Genomic DNA, 13,175 nt, shown 5'->3' on the forward strand with positions numbered 1-13,175 from the left:
TTATTTACTCAGTCGGGGCATTCAGGCAGTGTATGTTTTATGCTGCTTAAAGGGCATAGTCTAGTCTGCGTACCGCAAATCGCCAATACGCTTCTTCTATCAGTTATCACTTCCATATACTTTTGCCATTATGATCACATTTTGATTATGTAATGTCCTCATGAATTAAACAGGTACTAAGAAAGCAGCAATGCCTTCAAAAGGAATTGAGAAGAATCACTGTTATAAACATTCCTTAGGTTGTTCTCAGCAAGTGAGCGACATTAATGATGTTGCAAACGGCACGTTTTAGAGAGGCATAGTAGCAGAAAAAAAAAAGACCATGAGAAATGTTTCAGAGGCACTAGTGTTCTCAGGCAAAAGAAGAGGAAGAAGGAGGCCACGTACGTCAAGAATCAAATATGAAAGCAATGAGCCTTTGTTCCACTGTGAAGTGTACAATTAAAAAGTCACAGTTCACTATATCTCCAACAAAAGGAAAATTCATTTCTGCCTGGTGGAATCTGGATTGTGCCAGAGAATATAGACACCGCAAAGCTGCATGGAAAAAACTCCTTACCAACCAATGTACGAGTAATTGGAGAAATTATTTATTTGCTAAAGCTACAATTAAGAGAACAGTTTCATTAGCGAAAGACGATTATGAAGAAAAACGGTATAGCTATCTATCCAAGAGCGGCAACAAGAAAGCTCTATTCTGATTTCTCCGTAATCGTAAAGCTATTACAGCACCCGTAAATATTATTCTTAAAAAACAGGGACTAGGAATGCAGATAGATCACATTAGGCCGATCGCTTTAAGATCACACGTAGTTAAGTTAATAGAAAGAATACTTTACATTAGAGTTACGAAGTTCATAACAGATAATGCAATACTCAGTGCGTGTCAGATTGGATTTAGACCAGGTTACTTTATATGGTGGGCGCACGTTGATTTAGAGGCTCGTATAAAGCTCGCTCGCCACAGACGACAATATGCGGCCCTAGTAAACCTTGATTTAGCCAAGGCATATGATATTGTTGAACATCCTATTCTTATCAACACCCTAAAAGAGCTAACGTTCTCGCAGTACATAACGAATTGGATATAGGCATTTTTAAAAGACAGAATATTTTACTGCTCCCAACGAGGTGTTTCCACACCGAAGTATATAGCCAAACGAGAGGTGTTCCTCAAGGCTCTGTTCTATCGCCTGTGCTTTTTAACATTTCGTTAAGTTCAATACCACTGAGTGATAAGGTACAAGTATATGTATATGAAGATGATATTGCGTTTTTTGCATCTGACTGTGATATTCATTTACAACATTCGACTATACAGTTTTATTTGGCAACATTGGAAACCTGTTTTCAGAACATTCATATGAATCTGAACGTAACTAAAAGTGCTATAATAGTTTTTCCATTGGACGTACCAGTTACTATTTCTCTTCAGTCCCATCAAGGAATAATTCCCCAGGTTAACTGTATTAAATGTCTGGGTGTATTGTACGATCAAAACCTGAGCTAGCGTGATCACATTGAACATATTAAAATGAAGGCTACACACGCTGTTGGGATGATAGGTAGGCTTGGCCGCCTCCGTTCCAGTCATCGCAGAGATACGCTGATCATGATTTATCGCATGTACGTTCGTCCGATTCTTGAATTGCTGTGATTTTTTATAACAGCGCCATTCATACTCTTTCATCGTCAACTATACGAAAACTAATAACGCTATTTAGTGATATATTCCAGAGGACATACACACACAACGCCATCTAGTGAGCAATTCATAAACTAGAGCTGTCTACATACATACTACATACAAACAGAGGAGAGAACGACTCACACCCTTAGAAGCTTCGACCCTTAAGGTAAGAAACGGGGGGAGGCATGCTTTCTTGGCCTTTGATTGTTCGGGATGTAGCTGACAAACCCTGTTTGAGAAAACACGAGTTCTTGCGGCTCACCCTAGTGAAGGCAACATAATCATCATTGAGGACTGCAACAATGGCGAAAGAAAGTTGTATCAGTAATCCTTCAGTTTAAAAAAAAAGTTGGCCTTTTTTAATTCTTCGCGAAGTTGTGTTCAGGGGTTGTTACTTGCTTTTTTGCGGTTTCATTTTTTCTTTTGATTTCGTTATCTAGCATTGAGTTGTGGTCTTATTTTTTTTTGTCGGCTATATACATGTATTTTTGTGTCTCATTGCAGCAAAATTCAATTTCGAAGTCCGTGCTGTCCTCATTTATTCTGTATGGAATGTGTCTATTTTTTGCGCTGAACAGTTGGATAATGGAGAACGAACTAGCCCGATGCCCGATTTTCCTTGACCTTTGGGATACTACTGGGCTCTTCAGCTGTGGCTGTGGGAGTCTTGCGATCGGATCTTGAGTGGGTTGCTCCGGGATGGCTGGGTACTTCTGGGCTCGTCAGCTATGGCTATGGTCATGTTTCCGTGGCGAAAAACCTGGCCGGATATCTCATTCTCGTATCTTGTTAGGCTTCAGACCTCATCCAGGCACTTTTCAGTTGGTTGGAGCCTGTGACGGGGCTCGCTCTTGTACAGTTGAATCGTGTACAATACCGGGCCACTTACCACCACCACTCTGGAAGCTTTCTAGCTGGAACCTGGAGTGAAGCTTTTATAGGAGACAGCGTCACCGACACAGCACGTCTTGGTCTCTGACCAGTGAACCTCAGACGAAGGCTGTCAGGGGTAATTATCTTGGTACAGAGCGGTTCTCAGCCTTCACGCCATCATTATTTATTCTGGCGATTTTCCCTGTGACAGAATGCGGTGGCGTATATATACTGTTTAAACAGGAACCACGAAATCTAGTGCTCTGTCGACCCTTTCTGTTGCTTTAACAGCGAAGCTGTTTTAGGGCAATGTAAAATGTATTGACCCAGAATTATCAAAATCATGAACACCTACGTGCTCTCTTCGTCATTTTAATTCGCTCTTCTGCTTCGCTCCCTGTACAGCTGCGCCCTTTTGTTTGGCATATAACCAGAGAGAAGCACAAAGCATGGGAAAATGTGTGGGAAGAGGAGGCCGAAAGAAAGAAATAGGGAACAAAACAGAGACAGCAAGATATGAAGAAACGTAAAATATTGTGTAATAGAATATTTCATCAGGCGGAGGCATTCCAACTCGCTTATACTGACGATCCGAAGGCGATCGCTCGCCTATCCAGGCACGCTGACCGAGCGTAGCATTGGTTTGTACGGTATCCTATAGTAAAGAGGTAGAAAAGGAAAGTGAAGTATGGGGAGGAGAGATTTCAGGGAGATGAGGAGGAGGAAAAAAAGGAAGTGGAATAGTAAAACATAGCATATAAAGAATGAGAAAGAGAGAAATACAGATAAAGAAAGGCAGAAATGAAAGGAACAAAAAAGAAAGAAATAGAGAAGACAGGATACAAAGAGAAAAACACAGAAGGAAAAAAAGAAAGAAGTGAAGTAGATCAATATGGATATAAAAGAAAAAAGAGAGATGAGAGAAAAAGAAAGAGAGAGAGAAAGAGAAAATTGGAGACGTAACCAAAGAGCCACCCATGCTCCATAGATTAATATAAAGAAATAGAGAAATTGATTACCCGGTGAGCTGCGACGGGCCCGTGATTCGCTGTGCCAAGCCTTGGGCTGTTTCTTAGTGCAATCTCCGCGCTTTTTTAACGCTTCTTTGACTTGTCTTACCATTCTCTCTGTTCCTCTATCATGGGCGGGTAATTAGGTGCATTAATTACACGCACACTTAAATTTTTTTTGTAACTAACACTTGTGAACGCTGCTACATTGTAACGGGTGGAGCACCAATGGTCCCAAAAATTTTTCTTCAGCTTGTCACGATGAAAGTAGCCTTCATTGACGCCATCAATTCAACCTCTGCCCATGGTCTGTAGGCATCTGCCACGATAAAAAATATATATCTCATGATGACTGGGCTCGCTAAATAATATGTAAACAACTCCAAGGTTGTTCTAGTTAGATCATATAATGAATGGGCCCTTGGGGTCGGTTTGCCAGTCGCTCTGACACATGGCGTAAGAAAAATAATTCAGGTCTGCACACTATCCTCCCGCCGCTACAGACAACGCGTCCAGATAATGGTCGGGTTTAGTACAAGAACCGGCCGCAGTTTCGTGGGAGGCGCTGCGACATGGGGCACCAAGCGCGGTGAGGTGAACGCGAGTTTTTTTTGTCTTTTTCACCACATATTATATTTTTAAGCGTGCACGCTAGCAACTAGAGCTAGAAATGCATACCACGTTTTACGCGACCGAAAAACGCCACGTGCGGCGAAAGCTGCAGTTGGCTGCATATATAGTGTAAGAAAAAAAAAGCTCATACTTCTAACTTTGAGTTCTCACGTACGCGACGCGGTTACGGACGCACACGCAACTCGTCCTCTATAGTACATGCGCCGGCCGTAGTTCCTTGGGGGGCGCTGTGACATGGGGGCCGAAAGGAGGTGGAAGGGTCGAACATTATCTGGACGCGCCGCGCCGTTGGGCGGAGTGTACACACTTGAATTATTTTTTTTTGCACCTTACTCTGACATGACTGGCAGCACCTTACATAGTCTTCAACTTCGTGTTCCTTTATGGCTACCACATGAGCCCTTTAGCTGCTGCTTTGCATACAAGTCCTCCCACCCGGAAGACCTTTGCATGAAACAGTTGGAGCATTCTTTATCTTGCGGCTTCTAAAATTAACACACGATTTCTTCAGGGTGTGCCATTCCGGTGGAACGCAAATTCTGGCTGTTTTCCTAACATCGCAATGTTTATGCGTCTTGCCTAGTTTGCTGCTGTTCAACCACCGAGGATCGAGTCTTTGACCTTAGCCAAGACGCTGTTTTTTTTTCTATCAGCTTGACAACATTCTGTGCCTGTAACAATGCACACTACTCGACAGGTTTCAGTTGAAGCTCGTCTCCGCGTGGCAGTGGTTAGTTCACTTACCCGGGGGCTTCAAGGTGACTAAAATAGATCGGCGTTGACGCTTTCTTAGTCTGACCTGTACAGGATGCGATAAATATAAGCAGACAACAAAACATGAATAGTTGAGTACGATTAAATCGAGTATTGATTAATTGTTCACCTATCTGGCTATGAATCGATTTTCGTCGATGAATTTATTAGTCTACTGTTCTGGTGGGTGCTTTCAAAAGTGTGAGAGAGCACTTTATAGTTTATGAAGTTTCTGAATAAATTGTTTGGTAGGTGCAACAAATATTATTAACACAGTTCCTTAACGTATCATACACCATATTGTTCGTTTTGTTCAATAATAAATGTAATTGGTGCTAATGGCTAGTGCAAGGATAAGCAACATGTGGTATAACGCTGAACATCGCAGAAATCCAGGAACACTTGATGAGCCCCTGATGCAATGATTGTTGGGTGAGAAATCTTTCTGAAATGTTGTGGAACATTGTTTCACAAAGGTTCTAGGCTACGCGAAGAAGACACGACCAAAGCAAGAACACATACGCACGTACACAATCGCAGAACTTCCGAAATGACGTTTTATTTACGCAAAGAAGGAGGTAGTTTAAAGGTTCCTCGATATAGGACACATAAGAGCAAAGAACGATCGCAGGGACGCAGTTAAAAGCAAGAAGAATGCACGCTCATCACGCGCACAGGAGTGACCTGGTGTGTGCATCTAAGAATTCTTTTTCACCCCGTTACAGTGATATGAAAGGAGAGGTGACACAGCAGGCGGCCCTTTGTTGCGAAAAAGAACGCCTCAATGGCTTCCCTTTCAGCTCTAGACTGAGCCTTTGACATTTATTTAATCTTTTACAGATGAGGCAAACAGTTTTTGTAATCGCATCTCTTGTAATGCAAAGCGAGATTGGTGCTCATGCCGGTTCGCAAGGACCATTTGCACACGAAAGGGGCATCTCGTATATATTGTTAGAAACTCAACTAGCGAAATTCATCGGATGGTTCTTCTCATGTCATTCCTTGCTTTAATCATGTCAGAAGTCGGCAGACATTTTTGAGTTTGCAAGGCGCTGAGAAAACGGTGCGAATCACATACCATTGCGCGCCTTTTTAGCGTTGTAGGACAGGCAATTGAAATAAGGCATGGTGAAAGATGATTTTTTATTTAAATGTACCTCTTGCTTATCTGAGTATTTTAGCTTTTGAAGTAGGCTGTCATTAGGCGTGCGCAATGGGGGTGGACGCCCCGCTTTGTCACCTAAGCTGGGGTTCAAAGTCAGCCTGCTATATTGACATAATAGAGAGAGAGACGCCGCAACTGAAGGGGGTGGGGACGCAATGTCAGCCTCATACGTTGACATAATAAAGACGGAAGCGCTGTGAGGAACCTTCGCCTCCCCCCCCCCCCCCCCCTCCTGAAAGGGAGTCGTGCGCACGCTTATGCTACTAAGTGTTGCGGACAGCCAGCAGATAGAATACGCTTGACCTGTCGAGTGAGACCTGATGATGCTGTATACAAGATTTCTGTAAGGCGGAGAGGCAGGTAAACATGATGAAGTCACGTTTAACGAGTTTAAAGTGTGCAATCATTAACAGTAGACAGCGTTTGTTGGACCTTGAATTATACACCCGACAAGCGTTGTCATTCGTAGACTGCAATTCGGTGTCTAAGAACTGAGTATAGTTGTCCTTTGTCAATTCGGAGGCAAAATTCAAACATATCTCCTCAGAGAAAGAGGAGCTTAGGATATAATTGGGCGACACTGTCAAGGTCGTTGTTGAAAGAGTCATATTAAAAGGCCATTCAAGAGTCATTAAAACAATAAAGGAAGAATCCCTTTATGCGTGTTACTGCGTGCGTTTGTTTGTCTGCAGGCGTACATCTACATAAAAAATGTGAAAATTCATTTCAAGAGAGGGGAAAGTGTGAATCTTTGAACACTTCCAAGCTCTCTCCTGGCTACGCCTCTGCTTCTGTTGCGCCATGCACGAAAATACATAAGAAAACGAGGTCTATACTCAGTTCAAGTACATTTGTGCGCTATATCTTTCACTGCTGAATTTATTTTATTCGCAGGATCAATCTTATGGGGCTTTTATTTGGAAGCTTCTAAAAAAGTGCAGTTTCAAGCCCTCTCTAATGCCGGAATAAACTTGTCAGCACTTACATACATGTAAACATCAGTGACATGACTTGTATACCAAGGAACCTTAAGATGCCTGATTTAAAGCTTATGTTTTCCCTTTTATTTGTGATCATCATGTACAAACGTGGTGAACAATGAGGAACGTTGCGAATGAGTTTAGTGGTCACCTATCTGGGGCCACGGGATCAACGAAGAGATAATGCGTGATCAAGCTCAGCTCTGGGTGCGCACTCAGTACGAAAACAAACAAGGAAAACTGACTTTCCTCTGTAGGGATGTCTCCGTGTTATGCCTTCGAATAGTGCTGTTGACTTTCACAAAACAACTGCTGTTGAAGTCCTAATCGGGCGCAATTCCTTCAACCGCACCGCTTCCGCCTTTGGAATTAACAATCTTATTTGAACGTCTGCTTGTATAATTGGCCAATTTTTTTGTTTTTCGTGTGCGTGCAGTGACATTTTCCCACTAAGGCTATCTTGCAGTTTGCTTGCCCCGTCTCATGTCTCCCTTGTCATTATGCATCTCCTTCAAGGAAAGACGCCGTAGTTATTCAGGAGGTCAGAAAGAATGTGGGTGCGAAAAAGTACGGTACTAAGATAAGGGCACTCATTTCCGATGGAGGCGGAAATGTCGAGGCCCGTGTGCTCAGATTTGGGTGCACGTTAAAGAACCCCAGGTGGTCGAAATTTCCGGAGCCCTCCACTACGGCGTCTCTCATAATCATATGGTGGTTTTGGGACGTTAAACCCCACAAATCAATCAAGATAAGGGCACTGAAGGTAGCTTACAGAACTTGTTTGTCGTGTATTAACCAAACACCAGCTTCAACTTCCTTTCTTCGTGGCCCCGGGCAGCTTCGCTGACCGCACGGCTGCGGACAGGTTCCGCGACAGTAAACTAGATGGCGCTACTACCCAAGTAACCTCGATCGCCGCCTTCTCCACGTTGCGATGTGTGGCCAGGTGTGGCGGCGAAGTCGCGCTCTCGCTTTTTTTTTTTTTGTTCTGTTCGATTTCTCTGAAGTGCTCCCAGATTTAAAACCACTAAATTCACTTGCCAGTTGCCATGCACTGATCGAGGGTAACGATACAAAACAAAACAAACAAAATCAGCATTAAGCAGGGCAGATTTGCTTTTTTTTTTTTTTCAGGCGAAAAGAAAAAACCTCATATTGGACCTCTGATATCATGTGAACGTTTCGATATTTATTCTGTGGCAGTATTAATATAACCGGCTGCTACTGTGCATTTCATGAGATATGCTTAGAGTATCTTTTATATTTTGCACATTACTGCTGAGGCCATTCGTATGTTGGTTGTTTGGATGCTCTCTGGGGAAATAGCTTGGATAATCTGCTGTTAATCATTTATGAAGGTTCAAGGAACGTGAAAGCTTGCAGTAAAGCAAGCTTAAGCGAACTTAATAATTGTATATTGCATACTTGATTAATTACTGTCACACTGATAAGGAAATGAATGTGTGTAAAGGGTAGAGTCGAGGTTTATGTGCAGTAGTTGTTAGTAATGTTATGTTATTATTTTGTATTGCGCTGTTCAGTGTATACTTTTACAGTTGTTACACGTACTGTGGCACGTTCATTTGCAAACGCGTACACACACGCGTGGTACGTTTTATGTCACAGCAAAAGAAGCAACTTATGTGCATATCTTAGCATATGCTTCCAACAACCATTTCATTTCTGTATTTTTAACAGATCACCTTACAGTGACGGTCTTTTGTGTACAAATACCCATTATTTGCAATGTGGTTCTTTGCGAGGAACAAGTGCTAGATTTTTTAGCAGGGAATGAAAATGCGAATCTTTTAGCATTTTCGATTCATGTTAAAGGTATTTATTACCAGCTCTTTCTGGCCGAGTTGATGATGTGTGTGTCGGAAGGTATCGACAGAGTAAGAGCGGTTCAATTTGAAAATAGAGCCGGTGTGTCGAGTTAACAGTTTTTAGAGCTCCTTTGCTTTTATCTTAACTCGACCTGTGCGACGTGGAATGGAAACACTGTGAAACAAAAGAACGGCATATGTATAGGTTCCTGTATAGCCCTGTACTTGAGCGACCCCTTTTCAGCAAAACGTAATAAGATTCTGGACGAGTGTGTGAAGCACACTGATGTGACTGCTGTTTTGACTTGTACACGACTCTCTGATATGTGAGGGATCAATAATAACCATAATGATTTCGACGCGGCTGTGACAGAAACTCCAACCACGTTCATGACAGTGTTATTTCCACTGGTGCTGACGCATGAAGCCAAATGACAATTTCAAAACATTCTGTGACATCAGGCTGTATTTTTCACCAGCAGGAGTATGCTGAAGCTTTCAACCACGACGAAACAAACCGGTTCTTCTGTTCACGTCCACTCACTCAAAATTGGCAAAGTGTGCGGTGATAAATTCCTGTTTTCAAAATCCACTGATGAAGCCGTGCCACCACAAGCTTGATGCAAGCTCGTGGGCTCAAGCTAAACGTTTGTTGGACTTTGGTTATACCATGCGCCTGTTAACCAGCGTTGCTGAAAATATAAGCAGGAAAGGAATGGCAAACGTCAGAGACCTGGCAGCCGCCACTAAGGTGGCCAAGGTTGCTGTAGTGCCCCACATGCATGTCATTTCGCATAACTTGCGAATGATAGCGAGAAAGGCTGGTGCGGATGTAGTTTTCTCCTCCCGAGCGGTTACAAGGAATGTGCAATATAGGGTTAATGCAGACAGTAGCGGGAAACGGTATTGTAAGATCAAGCACAAGGAAAAATTCGTGAATTGTTATCATGGTGCAGTCTATTGCACTAATTTGACTCGTGATTGCATGTACATAGGCCAATCTGGAAGGTGTGTGTACGATAGACTTAGGAAACATAAGCACAACGTAGAAAAAGCTTTACAATTTGGCCCTTCACTGTCAGAGGTGTGGTTGCGTCCCTGTGTTTCAAAACACCCGTGTTCTCTATGGGGCCCGTGACAGAACTACGCGTGAAATCATTGAAGCCTATGAAATCGACAAAATGAAAGAAAAATGTGTGAGTTTAGCTTCCATAGCTTTGTCAGCTGAAGAAAAGAAGTATCTAGAATCTCCACTTTGACGTTGGCGAGTGCAGATTGTCGCAATCGGTGATGACGCGTGCATGAGCTGTGGTGTATCTCAACATGATCTTTTTCCGGGTTTTATTGGTCTAATGTTATTGTATAAATAACATGTGGGATCGAAAATAAAACATTAGTTGCAAGTTAGCACTGTGTGTGTGTGTCTCTCTCTCTTTCTGTGTTCTTGTCGTGGTGCACTATACCCATATAAATGATGAACCCCAACCAACTAGCCCGGCAACGGGCCGAGGCACGTGGCGCGCGAATGCCCGTATGCCACACGCTTGTTATATCGAAAGCCATGCACATATAGATGCTTTCGTTCTCCAAGATTACTGCCAGATGGCGCTCATGTCTCACGCAGCGCCTCCAGAATCCCATTCACGGAATTTCTTGCGCAGAAGATAAAATAAACATTTTAGTCACTCTACTATCGCGTTTCGACAACATTGGCAATGAAACACGCTGATACAGTGTCATTTTTTTTCTTTGCAATCTATTAGGATTTATTTTACAACGTCATATCCGTGAATGAAGGACGTCAGCGGAGCCGGGGTGCACCTCGGCATAAAATGCTTTTGTGTTGAAAAATCTTTTTTTTTTCATACAGCGAAAAACGATCGAAGCGAAATGCAATAAAAATGGAACATCTCCCGCTTAAGGGAACGATTCGAAGCAGCAGGCGCTAACGCTTTTTTTGCTTTTATTGATATGATATATAAGATGTTGGCGCACAAGTATGGGATCGGCTACTCCATAACCCTTAATGGTGGTGGCGTTGACACTGGCGCTCATCAAGCGATAGTCAAGTAACAGTTGAACAGTTGTGTGCGGTTGTCCAGTGAACGGTTGTGCAACGCGAGCTGTCCGTTTTTCACTAGCAGACGCTGCCTGTGTTGGCCTTGTGAGGTGATATATAGGGAGAGGCGAGCGGTAGTTTTGCGGGTGTCTTCTTGGGCTCGCACGAGACGCGAGACGCTAACATGCGTAGTGGGGTCTACGGAGGGACAGCGTTACATAAGGTAGTCAAAGAGCTGCTTTGCATCTAATAGCTCGCATTTTTGTGTGTTTGCGCCGAAAGATGGGCACTAATTTACATCGCCTCGCCAGGACGCCTTTTTGTGTGGCAGATGAATTCTGTTGCAGACCGAAAGGAGCATGAAAGATCACGAATGCGAAAAATTTTATGCACTTCTTTCTGGCAGGAGGTCACTAGAGAAACTCTCTAAATTCATAAATTATTCCGAGCCCGACAATGTTTTTCGTGAAGAGAGAAAAAATTATTTCTGAGAAATTCGTATAGATTTAATTGCTCTTTGGACGTTTTTTTTTCAACACGTACTAAAACAGTTTTACATTCCTCTTTGTGTGGCGAAAGATAATTTACGTGTTCTTTCCGACTTTTAACAGTCAACGGCTGGATTACGCTAACAGCCGAATCTCGCGAAGAATCACCACGTCGTTTCTGGCTCAATAGCAATGTGAAGATGACAAAGCACGTTCTGTTGTTCATTTTACCCTGCATATGTAGGTCTACAGCAATTTTTTCTTATCTTTGTTCACTTTTTTCTAGGTATGAAGAAACAATTATATCTTCGAACAAATACTCAGTTTAAACAGATTGACACACAGATGCAGTCAAAGATGCGTTGGTATCTTAATCACTCGTTTTTCAGCTCTGCAAATAAGAATTAGTATTACACTGTTTAGTTCAATGACACAATTGCGCTTTCACTTGCATGTTCTTCGTGTAGAAAGTGGTTCTTTCAATTCTTATTCGCAGGTTACAATCTTCAGCAATCGTCAAAGAATGACCTTTGATCTCGAAACCAGTTGGTGTTGGTGAAGACATCGGCTGCACTGAAGTTCTCCCTATAGGTGACAAGAAGGACCACCGGATTTTATCGTATTTGTTAAAGCAACCTTTGAAATTCAGTGCATGTTATATTCATCTGTAAATATTCATTAACTGCACAAAGAGCCACTGCGCTGCGTATGTGAACGCAGGCGATGGAGCGTATTAAAACAAAAGATAAAACTGTTGCTTCACTGAAATAAATGAATTGTGAAATGTTGTTTGCTTTCTCTGTGTACACTGTTATTGCGTTTCAAGCGACAGTTACAATTTAACAAGCAAACATTAGCTAAAGTGCTAATTATTTCCTGTAACATGTTTACGCATCAACCAGGCGGTATTGCGCAGTGAAAAATGATTGCTAAGTGCACCCAAATCACCAAGCTTTGGAAGTGAGGTCCAACCCTGCTTATTAAGGGGCATGCTGCATGATCAACGCGGACAAGTCATTTCAGATAAGGACGTACTTACAAGATAAAATGGCAGTTTTAGTCTTAATGCATTCCACAAAAAGCAATCGCAAACGTGGCGTACGACCCCAATATCCTTTACTTCTTCTTAATACAGTAAAAGTACCCGCAATCCGGGCATTACACAAGCGTTTAAGTGTTATCATTTGTTTATATTGTTATTCGAAAGTAAACAAATTATATTCTCTCCCAATACAGTACGAAAGCCTCAGTTTTAATGGGACAGACAACGTGTTAATTTTTGCTGTTGTTGTAGTCCTCGTTTCATTTCATAGTCCACACATACTACATCAACACAAAAACAAGCGTATCACTCGTCAGCGACACTAGTGGTGGCGCAATGCATGCGCGCATTTAACAGCTGCGCGAGGAATAAGGTGGAAAGCCTTTGAAGAGGATTGAATGAGTGCTCAACAGCTCGGACAACGAGGAGCGTCTATATCACTGGTATAAAACTGGCTTATCCAGACAGCCACTGCCATCGATCCACTTGGCACCTTTTTATTTAGTCTAACGCCGGCGGCTTAGAGGGAAGCCTTAGTAGGCACCCGGGAGCGCTTCCCTCTGTGGCCGGCTGAGGCCGAAATCAGGGCTAAAAGCGGACCTCGGGTGTCGCAGCACTAGTTGGAGCTGCCATTGAGACAGAGTGCTCTGTCGCAA

General features: G+C 42.7%; 1 long non-coding RNA gene across 1 annotated transcript in view; it reads left to right on the plus strand.

Annotated features, from left to right (window-relative positions):
* Positions 1 to 12,265, plus strand: part of LOC142776950 (uncharacterized) — a 62,566-nt gene extending 50,301 nt beyond the window's left edge. The window contains exon 3 of the long non-coding RNA XR_012887881.1: positions 11,974 to 12,265. This is a non-coding gene — a long non-coding RNA (uncharacterized LOC142776950). The remainder of the gene's footprint in view (positions 1 to 11,973) is intronic.
* Positions 12,266 to 13,175: the final 910 nt, after the last annotated feature.

Source organism: Rhipicephalus microplus, chromosome X, assembly GCF_043290135.1.
Source record: "Rhipicephalus microplus isolate Deutch F79 chromosome X, USDA_Rmic, whole genome shotgun sequence".
NCBI lineage: Eukaryota > Metazoa > Arthropoda > Arachnida > Ixodida > Ixodidae > Rhipicephalus > Rhipicephalus microplus.